We start from the raw sequence: 17454 nt of genomic DNA on the forward strand, positions 1-17454 counted from the left end.
GATTGTGATATAACTAATTCATGGATGTCATATACAAAGAATTTGGAGAAATCGAAGAAACATCCATTTTTATTTGAGTTATATCAGAAGTTAGTATCTTTCCATGATTGACACAAAACCGGAAATCAATATCATTATCATTGCAGAAGTCACCACAAAACAAAACTGGAAAGAAGCATAACTATAACAAAAGCATATATGGATGACATCAATTTAGGGTGTGTTTGGGTGAAACTAGCTATAGCTGGAGCTGGAGCTGGAGCTGGAGCTGGAGCTTATGGACTAGAGCTGGAGCTGGAGCTTATTTTTAAAGCTGGTAGCTGGAGCTTATTATTTTTTATAAGTGTTTGGTAAACTAGCTGGAGCTTATTTTCCAGTTCATAAGCTCTACTTTTATTCATAAGCTAGTACAAGTAGCTTATTTTTTAAGAGCTTATGATTTTCATAAGCTCTGCTTTTTATGTCTACCAAACAAAGCTTATGACTTGGAGCTTATTAAAATCATAAGCTCAAGTTCTCATAAGCTCCCATAAGCTCCAATAAGCTGCTCAGCCAAACATACCCTTAACTTACAAAGATCTAGTCTTAGTACAATAACCAAATGCACCAATACAACATTGAACAAACCAATACAACAACAAAAAATCTGATGAACTATTTTTCATCTGAATACTACTCCATATAAGGATGACATTATACCTCTCTCCAGGATCAGCAACATCACTTGTCAGCAACTATATAACCTTTCACAGTTAATCCAAGAGGTCAAAAGTTGTTTGCTATCTGTAAGTTTCCATCAAGTATTTTGGCACTAGCCTACCTATCAACTCAAGCAACGTATTCTTCAATGAACCGGCTGCTATCTGATCCACTAGCAGTGTTATGGTCTTAACATCAAGTGAGTAACTTCTTCCTTCCATTTCATGTAAAAGCATCTCTACATTATCATAGTATTCATTTTTTAGATATCCTTGGAGAAGAACGTTGTAAGTAACATCATTCGGTGGGCAACTACTCTCACCCATTTTCAGAAACAACTTCTTTGCATCACTTGGTAGACCTTCCTTACAAAGAGAACTAATTATCACATTGTATGTTAGAACATTAGGTCTCAAGCCTTTATTATTTAGGTCCTCAAAGAGAACCCATGTGATATCAAACCTCTAGCATTTGCTTGCACCATCAATCAGGATGTTATACACAACAATATCCGAATTGAGCTTGCTATTACCCATTAACTTGAACAAAGAGAATGCATCTTCTACCAGAATGTTGCTGCAAAGACCCTTCAAAATTATTCCATAAGTTAATTCATCTGGAAGTTGACCTTGTGCAAGCATCTCATCAAATAGTTTGTGAGCTTCCGAACAACACCCGACACTAAACAATCCCTGTATCATGGTGCTGTAAGTGACTATATTACGTTTTAAACCTATTCTTTCCATTTCAGAAAACATATCCATGGCCTTGTCTACCATCATATTCTTACAATACCCATTTATTAAGCTATTGTAAGTGACAACATTGGGGACCAGACGTTTAAGTGTCATTGAATCAAAAGTTGTTTTTGCTTTGCTCATTTCACCTCGTAAACAGTAACCATCAATAAGTGAACTGTATGTTACTACGTTAGGAATCTTTCCTCTCTCATACATGATGTTGATCACAGCTTCTGCTTCATCTACTTTACCATCTTTGCATAATGCATCCACTAATACACTATAGGTTTTCACATCTAAAGAGATCCTTTCATCCTCCATTTTTTTTAGTATGTTACAAACCTCATCCCAACGACCTAAATTACAAAGACCATGAATCAAAAAATTGTATGTGATGACATCCGGTAGAATCCCATTGCGAAACACCATCTCTTTGAAAAGTTCAAAAGCATCATCAATCATTTTGTCTTTGCAAAGACTGTGAATGATGGTGTTATATGTAACGATATTAGCTTTATGACCTCTTTCATCCATTAGCCTTAGCAAAGCAATAACAGTAACATTGTTTCCAATCTTACAAAGTCCCTTAATCATTGTGTTATACATAACTACATCAGGTTCACAAAGATTTTGTTTAATAAGCTTTTTGAAGAAAATCTCAGCTTCAATAATCTTATCTTCTATAACAAGGCCATCTAAGAGTGTACTCTAAATCCACACATTTGGTATAATGGCTTGTCTGAAGCAAATACCTAGAAGCACAAAACCGTCATTGGTACGTTGCAAGTGACAACAACACTTAATAGAAGTACTAATATTGTATTTATCAAGAGGAACACCAATAGAACACATGTGTTTGAAAAGATCAAGTGAAGAAGAATAATGTTTCATTCTGGTGAGAGCAGTCAACAGCTGACCGAATTTGACCACAGATGGCAGAGATCTTCTATGAGTCATTTCATCAAACAGATTGTAAGCATCATTCAAATTGTTAACTTTTTGATACCTAGATAGAGGGAGATCATCATAATCATTACGAGGTGAGGATGATTTGGAGTGAAGAGACGCTGATAATAATGATTTATGAGGAGGATCAAATGGAAGACCTAATTGAAATTGAAAGGAAAACGAAAAAGGGGTTTCAAAGAAAATGTTGGTAGGAAAAAGATTACCTTTGAAGTTGATGAAAGCATTAACAGCACAAGCAACATGATTGCTGTGATTCTTTCAATTAACCAATCGGGGGGAAGCGGGGGAAGCAAAAACTTTTTTTTCTTCGTTTTTGAAAAAATTTGTTCACGAACATTATAGATGGGATGAAAATATGAACATTTAGTAGAGACACTTTGTGATAAATGTTTTTATTTTGGCGGAAAAACGCTCGAAGAAGTAATATATTACAATTATCGTGTTTTTCGAGCGTATGTTGAGGTTTTAGCTATTGGGGTTTAGATATTAGGGTTTAGATATTAGGGTTTATAGGGTTTAGATATTAGGGTTTAGAAATTTAGGGTTTAGGGTTTAGATTTAGGATTTAGATTGAGTTTTTAACACGAACGGTTTAGAGTTTAGGGTTTAGGGTTTAGGGTTTGGTGTTTTGGGTTTATGGAATAAACCCAAAACATCAAACCCTAAACCCTAAACTCTAAATCGGGCTAAATTTTTCTTCACAAAACATGAAAAAAAACGTTCATATTCTTCACGAAAAATATTATCTTGAATGTTATTTTTGTCGATCATTTTTCCGCCTAAATAATATGTGATGCCCCGTACAAAACCATCGTGTACGAATCATCAATAACAGGATCATTACAAGGTCAAACACTATATGCTATTTCAAAATACGTTTGCATTCACGATAAAAGGTGACGTCATAATGAACGTCAAGTGTTTTACACCAACAGTATGCTTCTACGAATAGTAAGCATGAATAAATGTATGTGACCCTTAGGTCGTTACAAAACATAGTTTCAAATGTATTAAAGTTTGAATGCAAGATAAACAGTTCATGCGGTGATGACTCTAGAGCAGCGGGTGTCTACAGCAAGACTAGCACGACAGCGGAAACAAATAACCTTAAGCACCTGAGAAAAACATGCTTAAAAATGTCAACGCAAAGGTTGGTGAGCTATAGTTTAAGTATAACAGTATGTAAGGTAGGCCACGAGATTTCAGTGCTACAAAGAGCGTTTCAAAACAGTATGATAAAGTATATGTTAACCGTGGGCACTTGGTAACTAACTTAACGTTTATACCCCCTGAAAGTACACTTGGCAAATGCGTATGTTTACGAAGTATTAAACGCTCGTTAAATGCTAGAGCTACTAGCCCGAGTGGGGATGTCAAACCCTATGGATCCATATCTAAGATTCGCGTTCACGGTTCAAATACCAATGATTAAACGTTACCGAACTAAAGGGAATGTTTATGCCGTTGTATAACCCATACATATATAAGTTTAAGTACTCATGCCTAGTATGTAAAACATAAAATCTGCATGTATTCTCAGTTCCCAAAATAAGTTAAAGTAAAAAGGGAATGCTATAACTCACAATGATAAAGTAGCGGTAAAGTATGACTCGGAAAGTAAGCAAGTAATGAAGGTTGTCCAAACGGGTCCTCAACCTAAGTCAAATATTACTAAGTCAGTAAATCGTCTGAATAGGTTTAAAAGTATGTAAATAAGGTCTTAAGGGTCATCATCATTCATCATCAAACAAAAGGTGTAAAGTATGTTTCGTTCATGAAAAGAGTTTAAAACAAAGGCTGAGTTTGGTCAGTCACCACGGCCTCTATACCTACTGAAATAAGGTGAGACCAGTGGCCATGGCTCCTATATGAGTCCTTTAGATGTGGTAAAAATAACAGAAGCAAACTCGTCTTCGTTTGACCGTGGCGACGGTCTGAGTGCGAGTAGGTCAGAATTTTCAGCACAACGTTAAATGGACATAGTGACGATCGGAGGGCCATAAATCCTAAACCGTAACTCGGATTAAGACGAGTCCTATATAAAAAGTTATCTAATCGAACAGAGCTATCTGAAAATCATAATTACAGTAGCCCAGGTCGTACGGGTCAGACACAGAAATAGTAGAACAGTAGGGTCAGTAGGTTCCGGTGGTTCTTGGTGCTCGATGCTTATCATGGTTCTCATCCTTGATGCATATAGCTTCAAGTGTACAACTCGTTGATGTGTTTGTATCATTTTCACCAAGGTTTGACCATCATAACCCAAGTGTAAGTCTAAGACATGAAGCACAACTCACTTAAGTGTTGCAAGTGTTTTGATGAACCAAAGTTACATCAAAGTCTTAGATCTAACACATACATGAAATTTAAAACTAATAATAAGTTACAAACTTGAAAGTGAACTTATGAAATCAAGATCTTAAGTTGTAGAAGAATTTAATTTTGTAAATAGAAAACTTAACATTGCTATCACACGAATAGAAAAGCCTTATGGAAACCCTAATATTCTTGCAGAATTTATAGCCGGCCAATTAAAAAATAGAGTTTCTGATCTTGAAGATCCAAGACTCAAAAGTCTAGATCTAACATAAGTGTACAAAGTTATAATTAAAGAAAGCTTACTTACATGTTCTTGAACTTTCAAAGTTAACTTTTAGTTCAAGATTAATGAGATCAAAGTTAACTAGTAACACTTGACCAATAACAACCAACAAACATGAAATTAAAGTGCATAATATGAAGAAATAACTAAGTAAACAAGTAAATAAGTTCATGGGTTTCCTACTTTAAAGATTCAAACCAAAGTTTGATCTTTAAGAAAGTAAACTTTAAAGTTTACTAACATGAATTACAAGCATGCTTTTTACAACCATGAACTTACAATCTTTAAAACTTTAAAAGTAGAACATAAACTAGTAAGTTTATGTTCTTGAGTGTTCCTGTAAATACAAGATAAAAGAAGAATGAAACTAGGTAGTTTGATTCTTGTAATTAGTAAGTAATAACAACAACTAACAACAACAATAACAACTAGTAATTAATCTAGACATTAAACAAGAACAAGAATGATGATGATGGGGGTCTTTTGGTTCGGTTTTAAGCAAGAAGAAAAGGAAGAACATAAGCATTGTTACTTACAATCTTAGAGAGAAAAGAGAGAAAAGATGAGAGGAAAATGAAAGTGAGTTTGAAGTGTGTGTGTAATTGTGAGAGGATGCAAGTAGAAGTAATACAAAAAAAAAAAAATTTTGAACTCCCTCTATCCTATGGGAGCCGTCGGTCAGCAGGAAAAAGGAAGGGGGAGGCCAAAAAATCCACTAGTTCCTTGTGTACACTTGACTAAAAAGATGGATATAAGGAGGCCTAGCATGGGGAAGATGTGTAACTAGATTCTTTAAGTATCAAACCAACTAGTTAATCCATAATGATGATACTTGCATGAGTGTTGGGCTAGTTAAGTCCATTTAGTTAAGTTGAGTGGGCTAACAAGTCCATTAAAGAAGTAGGGTGGGCTCTTTAAGTCCACTAACATTAATTAAAGACCAAGCTTCAAGTAGTTAACAAGTTAATCCAACTAAAGCCCAAGTAATTAACTAATAACCTTAGTTAATTAAAATGATTAATAAAACTTAATCATGAATGTAAATAATATTCATAAATATTATTCGTGTAATGTATGCGTGTCACAAAGACGTTTCGGGCATTCAAAGGTCATGTACGGTTAATCATGGCAACAAGTAAATGTAATAAAATACATTCATTTAAACACAAGTATTACTAATATTAATTATTAATAAATAAACGTTGGAAAATCCAGGGTCGTTACATTACCCACCTGTTAAAGAAAATTTCATCCCGAAATTTAAGCTGAGGTAGATGGAGGAGTCGGGAAAAGGTGAGGATACTTCTGCATCATTTGATCCTCTCGCTCCCAGGTAAACTCGGGTCCTCGTTTGGCATTCCATAGTACTCAGATGATCAGAATCTTGTTGCGTTTCAAAGTCTTGACCTCACGGTCCATAATCTCAACTGGTTCTTCCACAAAGTGGAGTTTGTCTTCAATCGTAAGTTCCTCAAGCGGTATGATAAGTTCAGGTGCAGCAAGACACTTCTTCAAGTTTGACACGTGGAAGGTAGGATGAACTGAGCTCAATTGAGCTGGAAGATCCAAACGGTAAGCAACGGGTCCAACACGTTCCAAGATTTCAAAAGGACCAATGTATCGTGGGTTCAACTTTCCACGTTTTCCAAAATGAATCACACCTTTCCAAGGTGCAACCTTCAACATTACATGGTCACCAATGTTGAATTCAAAGTCTTTACGTTTAAGATCGGCATAACTCTTCTGACGATCACGGGCAGTCTTAAGTCTCGCTTGAATCTGAGCAATCTTCTCTGTTGTTTCATGAACTACCTCGGGCTCGGTGATTTGTTTTTCGCCTACTTCGGCCCAACAAATAGAAGATCGGCACTTACGGCCATACAACGCTTCAAAAGGTGCAGCATTAATGCTCGAGTGATAACTATTTTTGTAAGAAAATTCGGCGAGTGGCAAATGCCTTTCCCAGGCCTTTCCAAAATCGATGACACATGTACGCAACATGTCTTCCAAGGTCTAAATCGTTCGTTCACTTTGCCCGTTGGTCTGTGGGTGATAAGCAGTACTCATGTTGAGACGGGTTCCCATGGCTTCTTGTAAAGAACGCCAAAATCTAGAAGCAAAATGGGGATCGCGATCGGAGATGATCGATAAAGGTACACCGTGACGAGATACAACCTCTTTGATGTATAGTTGAGCAAGTCTTTCCATTGTATCCATTTCCTTCATCGCTAGAAAGTGTGCAGATTTGGTAAGACGGTCAACGATAACCCAGATGGTATCGTATCCGCCCACCGTCTTTGGTAGCTTGGTGATAAAATCCATCGTTATCCTTTCCCGCTTCCATTGTGGGATTTCCGGTTGTTGAAGTAAACCAGAAGGTCTCTGATGCTCGGCTTTAACCTTCGAGCAAGTCAAACACTTACCAACATAAGTCGCAATGTCTTTCTTAAGATTCGGCCACCAATACTGTTCTTTAAGGTCGTGGTACATTTTGCCTGCTCCAGGATGAATCGAATATCTCGATTTGTGTGCTTCATCAAGTATAAGGTTTTATAGATCTCCATAAAGAGGTACCCAAATTCTTCCGGCATAACATCGGAGTCCAGACTCCCTAACCTCGAATCGAGAGACAAGTATGTTCAAATGTTCATGAATTATATTCTCCTTCTTGAGAGTCTCATCTTGGGCTACTCTGATCTGGCTGTTGAGGTTTGAATGAATTGTGATGTTCAGAGCCCTAACACGAAGAGGTGCCGTCCTCTCCTTTCGGCTTAAAGCGTCAGGTACAACATTGGCCTTGCCAGGATGATAACTCACAATCATAGTCGTTTAGCGTCTCGATCCATCGACGCTGTCTCATATTCAGTTGCTTCTGATCGAAGATTTGTTGGAGGCTCTTGTGGTCGGTGAAGATAGTGCTCTTAGTCCCATACAAATAATGTCTCCACAATTTGAGCGCAAAGACAACGGCTCCAAGTTCGAGATCGTGAGTAGTGTAGTTCCGTTCGTGAATCTTTAATTGTCGGGAGGCATAAGCGATAACCTTTGATCGTTGCATCAACAGGCAACCAAAACCACTTTTCGAAGCATCGCAATAAACAACAAATTCGTCACTGCCCTCAGGAAGTGATAGGATAGGTGCGGTGGTTAACTTCTTCTTCAAAGTTTGAAATGCTGATTCGTGTGCGGGTTCCCAAATGAACTTCTTGCCCTTGTGAGTCAGCGCGGTCAAAGGACGCGCAATCCAAGAGAAACCTTCGATAAACCTTCGGTAATAACCGACGAGACCTAGGAATTGGCGAATATGCATCAGAGTAGTGGGGGTCTCCAACTTGCTGATAGCTTCAATCTTGGTGGGGTCAACTTTGATACCTTGGTCGCTCACAACATGACCCAGAAATTGGACTTCCTTTAACCAAAATTCACACTTGGAGAATTTGGCGTAAAGTTGCTCTTGCCTCAAGAGTTCAAGTACTAGTCGGAGGTGTTGCTCATGCTCTTCTTTGCTCTTAGAGTAGATGAGGATATCATCTATGAAGACGATAACAAACTTATCCAAGTACGGCTTGCAGACACAATTCATGAGGTCTATGAACACGGCAGGTGCATTGGTTAGACCGAATGGCATCACGAGAAACTCATAATGACCATAACGGGTTCTAAATGCAGTCTTCATCACGTCACTTTCCTTCACCCTCAACTGGTGATAACCGGATCGCAAATCGATCTTTGAGTAAACACTCGATCCTTGTAGTTGATCAAAAAGATCGTCAATTCATGGAAGAGGATACCGATTCTTGATAGTCAATTTATTGAGCTCACGGTAGTCGATACACATACAGAAGGACCCACCCTTCTTCTTCAAAAACAACACAGGTGCGCCCCAAGGCGAGAAGCTTGGTTGGATAAATCCTCGATCTAATAGTTCTTGTAGTTGACTCTGTAATTCTTGCATCTCGAAAGGTGCGAGTCTATAAGGTGCGCGAGCTACAGGTGCAGCTCCTGGCACAAAATCAATCTGAAACTCTACTGCTCTCGGCGGTGGTAATTGTAGTGACCCGAACTTTTCCATGTTTATATATATTAATTGAGATTGATGTTTACATGATTAAATGTTTCCAACATGTTAAGCAATCAAACTTGTTAAGACTTGATTAATTGAAATAGGTTTCATATAGACAATTGACCACCCAAGTTGACCGGTGATTCACGAACGTTAAAACTTGTAAAAAAAACTATATGATGACATATATATGGTTATATATATAGTTAACATGATATTATGATAAGTAAACATATCATTAATTATATTAACAATGAACTACATATGTAAAAACAAGACTACTAACTTAATGATTTTGAAACGAGACATATATGTAACGTTTATCGTTGTAACGACATTTAATGTATATATATCATATTAAGAGATATTCGTACATCATAATATCATGATAATATAATAATTTAAAATCTCTTTTGATATTATAAACATTGGGTTAACAACATTTAACAAGATCGTTAACCTAAAGGTTTCAAAACAACACTTACATGTAACGACTAACGATGACTTAACGACTCAGTTAAAATGTATATACATGTAGTGTTTTAATATGTATTTATACACTTTTGAAAGACTTCAATACACTTATCAAAATACTTCTACTTAACAAAAATGCTTACAATTACATTCTCGTTCAGTTTCATCAACAATTCTACTCGTATGCACCCGTATTCGTACTCGTACAGTACACAGCTTTTAGATGTATGTACTATTGGTATATACACTCCAATGATCAGCTCTTAGCAGCCCATGTGAGTCACCTAACACATGTGGGAACCATCATTTGGCAACTAGCATGAAATATCTCATAAGATTACAAAAATATGAGTAATCATTCATGACTTATTTACATGAAAACAAAATTACATATCCTTTATATCTAATCCATACACCAACGACCAAAAACACCTACAAACACTTTCATTCTTCAATTTTCTTCATCTAATTGAACTCTCTCAAGTTCTATCTTCAAGTTCTAAGTGTTCTTCATAAATTCCAAAAGTTCTAGTTTCATAAAATCAAGAATACTTTCAAGTTTGCTAGCTCACTTCCAATCTTGTAAGGTGATCATCCAACCTCAAGAAATCTTTGTTTCTTACAGTAGGTTATCATTCTAATACAAGGTAATAATCATATTCAAACTTTGGTTCAATTTCTATAACTATAACAATCTTATTTCAAGTGATGATCTTACTTGAACTTGTTTTCGTGTCATGATTTTGCTTCAAGAACTTTGAGCCATCCAAGGATCCATTGAAGCTAGATCCATTTTTCTCTTTTCCAGTAGGTTCATCCAAGGAACTTAAGGTAGTAATGATGTTCATAACATCATTCGATTCATACATATAAAGCTATCTTATTCGAAGGTTTAAACTTGTAATCACTAGAACATAGTTTAGTTAATTCTAAACTTGTTCGCAAACAAAAGTTAATCCTTCTAACTTGACTTTTAAAATCAACTAAACACATGTTCTATATCTATATGATATGCTAACTTAATGATTTAAAACCTGGAAACACGAAAAACACCGTAAAACCGGATTTACGCCGTCGTAGTAACACCGCGGGCTGTTTTGGGTTAGTTAATTAAAAACTATGATAAACTTTGATTTAAAAGTTGTTATTCTGAGAAAATGATTTTTATTATGAACATGAAACTATATCCAAAAATTATGGTTAAACTCAAAGTGGAAGTATGTTTTCTAAAATGGTCATCTAGACGTTGTTCTTTCGACTGAAATGACTACCTTTACAAAAACGACTTGTAACTTATTTTTCCGACTAGAAACCTATACTTTTTTTGTTTAGATTCATAAAATAGAGTTCAATATGAAACCATAGCAATTTGATTCACTCAAAACGGATTTAAAATGAAGAAGTTATGGGTAAAACAAGATTGGATAATTTTTCTCATTTTAGCTACGTGAAAATTGGTAACAAATCTATTCCAACCATAACTTAATCAACTTGTATTATATATTATGTAATCTTGAGATACCATAGACACGTATACAATGTTTCGACCTATCATGTCGACACATCTATATATATTTCAGAACAACCATAGACACTCTATATGTGAATGTTGGAGTTAGCTATACAGGGTTGAGGTTGATTCCAAAATATATATAGTTTGAGTTGTGATCAATACTGAGATACGTATACACTGGGTCGTGGATTGATTCAAGATAATATTTATCGATTTATTTCTGTACATCTAACTGTGGACAACTAGTTGTAGGTTACTAACGAGGACAGCTGACTTAATAAACTTAAAACATCAAAATATATTAAAAGTGTTGTAAATATATTTTGAACATACTTTGATATATATGTATATATTGTTATAGGTTCGTGAATCAACCAGTGGCCAAGTCTTACTTCCCGACGAAGTAAAAATCTGTGAAAGTGAGTTATAGTCCCACTTTTAAAATCTAATATTTTTGGGATGAGAATACATGCAGGTTTTATAAATGATTTACAAAATAGACACAAGTACGTGAAACTACATTCTATGGTTGAATTATCGAAATCGAATATGCCCCTTTTTATTAAGTCTGGTAATCTAAGAATTAGGGAACAGACACCCTAATTGACGCGAATCCTAAAGATAGATCTATTGGGCCTAACAAACCCCATCCAAAGTACCGGATGCTTTAGTACTTCGAAATTTATATCATATCCGAAGGGTGTCCCGGAATGATGGGGATATTCTTATATATGCATCTTGTTATTGTCGGTTACCAGGTGTTCACCATATGAATGATTTTTATCTCTATGTATGGGATGTGTATTGAAATATGAAATCTTGTGGTCTATTGTTACGATTTGATATATATAGGTTAAACCTATAACTCACCAACATTTTTGTTGACGTTTTAAGCATGTTTATTCTCAGGTGATTATTAAGAGCTTCCGCTATCGCATACTTAAATAAGGACAAGATTTGGAGTCCATGCTTGTATGATATTGTGTAAAAACTGCATGCAAGAAACTTATTTTGTTGTAACATATTTGTATTGTAAACCATTATGTAATGGTCGTGTGTAAACAGGATATTTTAGATTATCATTATTTGATAATCTACGTAAAGCTTTTTAAACCTTTATTGATGAAATAAAGGTTATGGTTTGTTTAAAAATGAATGCAGTCTTTGAAAAACGTCTCATATAGAGGTCAAAACCTCGCAACGAAATCAATTAATATGGAACGTTTTTAATCAATAAGAACGGGACATTTCAGTTGGTATCCGAGCGTTGGTCTTAGAGAACCAGAAAATTTGCATTAGTGTGTCTTATCGAGTTTGTTAGGATGCATTAGTGAGTCTGGACTTCGACCGTGTTTTCTTTAAAAATGATTGCTTAACATTTTTGTTGGAAACTATATATTTTTACCATATGAATATTATGTGATATATTAATCTCTTAACGTGTTTGATATTATGTGATAGATGTCTACCTCTAGAACAAGTCCCATTGACTCACCTAATAATAATGAAGAGTCAAATGTAAATTGGAATGATTTGTGGACTGATTCACAAGTTCCCGAAGAGGAACCGGAAGAAGAGTCGGAACCGGAAGAAGAATCGGAACCGGAAGAAGAATCGGAACCGGATGAAGAAATAGAACCGGTGGGGGAAATAATAAAACGGTTAAGTAAAAGAAAATCCTCAACCAACCGACCAAAGTTAATTATGGTCAATGGTGTTTCCGCCAAGGAAGCAAAATATTGGGAGGATTACCAATTCTCCGATGAATCGGATTTCGACGAGAATTCCGATGATGTTATAGAAATTACCCCAACTGAATTTAAAAAGGCAAAAGAAAATAATAAGGGAAAGGGCATAAAAATAGAGAAATCTAATTCCAACCCCGATGAACTTTATATGTATCGTCAACCCCCGAAGTCCTTAAGTTGTAACAATGACCCGGGAACCTCTAAACCACCAGGTTTTTCTAAACCAATGTGGACAATGACGGCTCGTATTAGGGGAACATCATATATCCTTAGAAACTTGGCAAAACGAACCAAAACCGAAGAAGAAGAAACGAGCGAGTCGGAATAAGATAGTTGTATTCGTGTGGTGTAATATATGGAATATAGTGTTCTTATGCTTTATGATATATGTAAAAATTGCTTGTATTAATAAGTATTTTTTTTATGAATCTAACTCTTGTCTATTTTACAGTATAAAAACACAAAATGGATAGACAACCCAATATTTTAAGAGACCTACCCGGAGACATGATTGATGAAATCTTGTCTAGAGTCGGTCAGAATTCTTCGGCACAACTATTTAAGGCGAGATCAGTTTGTAAGACATTCGAAGAACGTTCCAAGAATGTCTTGGTTTATAAGAGACTTTCGTTTGAAAGATGGGGGATATCACATTGGGAAACCCATAAGTTACGATGTGTTTACTTTGACGCATATATTGCGGGGAACCCAAATGCTATTTTACGCAACGGGTTAAGAAATTATTTTGACTCAATATATCCGAATATTGGACTTCGTGATTTAGAAAAAGCGGCTAACATGCAACATAAAGAAGCATGTTATGCTTACGGATTAGTAATGTTCGCTTCTCACCAAAGTGAGAACAAGAACATCGGGCTACAACTATTAAACAAAACGTTTCCACAAGTGACGGAGTCGGTAATTGGGGTAAGAAATGAGGTTTTTAGATTATTACGGGACTGTTGGACATTACGTAACCCTCGTCCCTTTGATGACGTTACAACACGCTGTCTTATCAACGGCCATAACGGTTATGTTGCACAAGACCAAGGATGGGAAGTAGTCCTAGTAAAACCAGAATGCATGACTTGTTTCTGGACGTATGAATTACGTGTCTTTATTGCCTTTGCTGAACGACTTGTGTACTAGCTAGAATTGTCTTCACAACTATCTTGTATCAAAGTTATTGTATGCTATATTTCATGCTTTATGTAAAATAAGCGGTATTGTAAGTTTGTAAAATATTGTATAAAAGTTTGAACGCGAAATATTATTATAATCAGTTTTTCATATAGAATTGTAGTAGTTGAATTGTATATTAGCTACTAAGTATGAACTTAACGGGTAGGTACTACCCGAATTTAAACTTATAAAACGCTAATATGAAGAAAAAGCTTTTATAAATGAGTTCATATTATGCTACGAAATACTATTAACTACTCTTAATATTCTGTATGATTAACTTGTTCCATTTAACTATTTTGAAGGAAATGGCACCGACTACTCGACACACCGTGAATATGAATGAAGAGGAATTCCGTACTTTTCTAGCTTCAAACATAGCCGCAGTACAGGCTGCGCTACATACCAACAATAACCTTGGATCTAGCAGTACAGGAAATCGTGTAGGATGCACCTATAAAGAATTCACTGCCTGCAAACCTTTGGAATTTGATGGAACCGAAGGACCGATCGGATTGAAACGGTGGACCGAGAAGGTTGAATCGGTGTTTGCCATAAGTAAGTGTACTGAAGAGGACAAAGTGAAGTACGCTACGCATACCTTCACAGGTTCTGCGTTAACATGGTGGAATACCTATCTAGAGCAAGTGGGACAAGATGATGCGTACGCACTACCGTGGTCAGCATTCAAGCACTTGATGAACGAGAAGTACCGTCCCAGAACCGAGGTCAATAAGCTCAAGACAGAACTTAGAGGGTTACGAACCCAAGGATTTGATATTACCACGTACGAAAGACGATTCACAGAATTGTGCCTATTGTGTCCGGGAGCATTCGAAGATGAGGAAGAGAAGATCGACGCGTTTGTGAAAGGATTACCGGAAAGAATCCAAGAAGATATAAGTTCACACGAGCCCGCTTCCATACAACAGGCATGTAGAATGGCTCACAAACTAGTGAACCAGATTGAAGAAAGAATTAAAGAACAGACTGCTGAAGAGGCCAATGTGAAGCAAGTCAAAAGAAAGTGGGAGGAAAACGGTGATAAGAATCACCAATACAACAACAACAGCAATTACAACAATAATCGCAACAATTATCCCAACAATCGCAACATCAATCGCAACTACAACAAACGGCCCAACAACAACAACAACAACAACAACAACAACAACAACAGCAACTACAACAATCATCCCAACAACAATAATAACCGCAACAACAACAACAATCAGAAGCAACTATGCCAAAGGTGTGAAAAGAATCACTCGGGGTTCTGCACCAAATTTTGCAACAAGTGTAAAAGAAATGGTCATAGCGCGGCGAAGTGTGAGGTCTACGGACCAGGGGTTAATAGAACGAAAGGAACAAATGGTGTCGGAACGAGTAATGGCGGAGCCAGTAGTGTCGGAGCAAGTTATGCCAATGTAGTTTGTTATAAATGTGGAAAACCAGGCCACATTATTAGAAATTGCCCGAACCAGGAGAACACGAATGGACAAGGCCATGGAAGAGTTTTCAATATTAATGCGGTAGAGGCACAGGAAGACCCGGAGCTTGTTACGGGTACGTTTCTTATTGACAATAAATCTGCTTACGTTTTATTTGATTCGGGTGCGGATAGAAGCTATATGAGTAGAGATTTTTGTGCTAAATTAAGTTGTCCATTGACGCCTTTGGATAGTAAATTTTTACTCGAATTAGCAAATGGTAAATTAATTTCAGCAGATAATATATGTCGGAATCGAGAAATTAAACTGGTTAGCGAAACATTTAAGATTGATTTGATACCAGTAGAGTTAGGGAGTTTTGATGTGATAATCGGTATGGACTGGTTGAAAGAAGTGAAAGCGGAGATCGTTTGTTACAAAAATGCAATTCGCATTATACGAGAAAAAGGAAAACCCTTAATGGTGTACGGAGAAAAGGGCAACACGAAGCTACATCTTATTAGTAATTTGAAGGCACAAAAACTAATAAGAAAAGGTTGCTATGCTGTTCTAGCACACGTCGAGAAAGTACAAACTGAAGAAAAGAGCATCAATGATGTTCCCATTGCAAAAGAATTTCCCGATGTATTTCCGAAAGAATTACCGGGATTACCCCCACATCGATCCGTTGAATTTCAAATAGATCTTGTACCAGGAGCTGCACCAATAGCTCGTGCTCCTTACAGACTCGCACCCAGCGAGATGAAAGAACTGCAAAGCCAATTACAAGAACTTTTAGAGCGTGGTTTCATTCGACCAAGCACATCACCGTGGGGAGCTCCTGTTTTGTTTGTCAAGAAGAAAGATGGTACATTCAGGTTGTGTATCGACTACCGAGAGTTGAACAAACTTACCATCAAGAACCGCTACCCACTACCGAGAATCGACGACTTATTTGATCAACTACAAGGCTCGTCTGTTTATTCAAAGATTGACTTACGTTCCGGGTATCATCAAATGCGGGTGAAAGAAGATGATATTCCAAAGACTGCTTTCAGAACACGTTACGGTCATTACGAGTTTATGGTCATGCCGTTTGGTTTAACTAATGCACCAGCTGTGTTCATGGACCTTATGAACCGAGTGTGTGGACCATACCTTGACAAGTTTGTCATTGTTTTCATTGATGACATACTTATTTACTCAAAGAATGACCAAGAACACGGTGAACATTTGAGAAAGGTGTTAGAAGTATTGAGGAAGGAAGAATTGTACGCTAAGTTTTCAAAGTGTGCATTTTGGTTGGAAGAAGTTCAATTCCTCGGTCACATAGTGAACAAAGAAGGTATTAAGGTGGATCCAGCAAAGATAGAAACTGTTGAAAAGTGGGAAACCCCGAAAACTCCGAAACACATACGCCAGTTTTTAGGACTAGCTGGTTACTACAGAAGGTTCATCCAAGACTTTTCCAGAATAGCAAAACCCTTGACTGCATTAACGCATAAAGGGAAGAAATTTGAATGGAATGATGAACAAGAGAAAGCGTTTCAGTTATTGAAGAAAAAGCTAACTACGGCACCTATATTGTCATTGCCTGAAGGGAATGATGATTTTGTGATTTATTGTGACGCATCAAAGCAAGGTCTCGGTTGTGTATTAATGCAACGAACGAAGGTGATTGCTTATGCGTCTAGACAATTGAAGATTCACGAACAAAATTATACGACGCATGATTTGGAATTAGGCGCGGTTGTTTTTGCATTAAAGACTTGGAGGCACTACTTATATGGGGTCAAAAGTATTATATATACCGACCACAAAAGTCTTCAACACATATTTAATCAGAAACAACTGAATATGAGGCAGCGTAGGTGGATTGAATTATTGAATGATTACGACTTTGAGATTCGTTACCACCCGGGGAAGGCAAATGTGGTAGCCGATGCCTTGAGCAGGAAGGACAGAGAACCCATTCGAGTAAAATCTATGAATATAATGATTCATAATAACATTACTACTCAAATAAAGGAGGCG

At 36.7% G+C, this 17454-nt stretch overlaps 1 pseudogene; it reads right to left on the reverse strand.

The window, feature by feature from the left end:
- Positions 1–779: 779 nt before the first annotated feature.
- Positions 780–17454, reverse strand: part of LOC139889838 (uncharacterized) — an 89432-nt pseudogene continuing 72757 nt past the window's right edge.

The sequence above is a fragment of the Rutidosis leptorrhynchoides genome, chromosome 2 (genome assembly GCF_046630445.1).
Source record: "Rutidosis leptorrhynchoides isolate AG116_Rl617_1_P2 chromosome 2, CSIRO_AGI_Rlap_v1, whole genome shotgun sequence".
In the NCBI taxonomy this organism is placed as follows: Eukaryota; Viridiplantae; Streptophyta; class Magnoliopsida; order Asterales; family Asteraceae; genus Rutidosis; species Rutidosis leptorrhynchoides.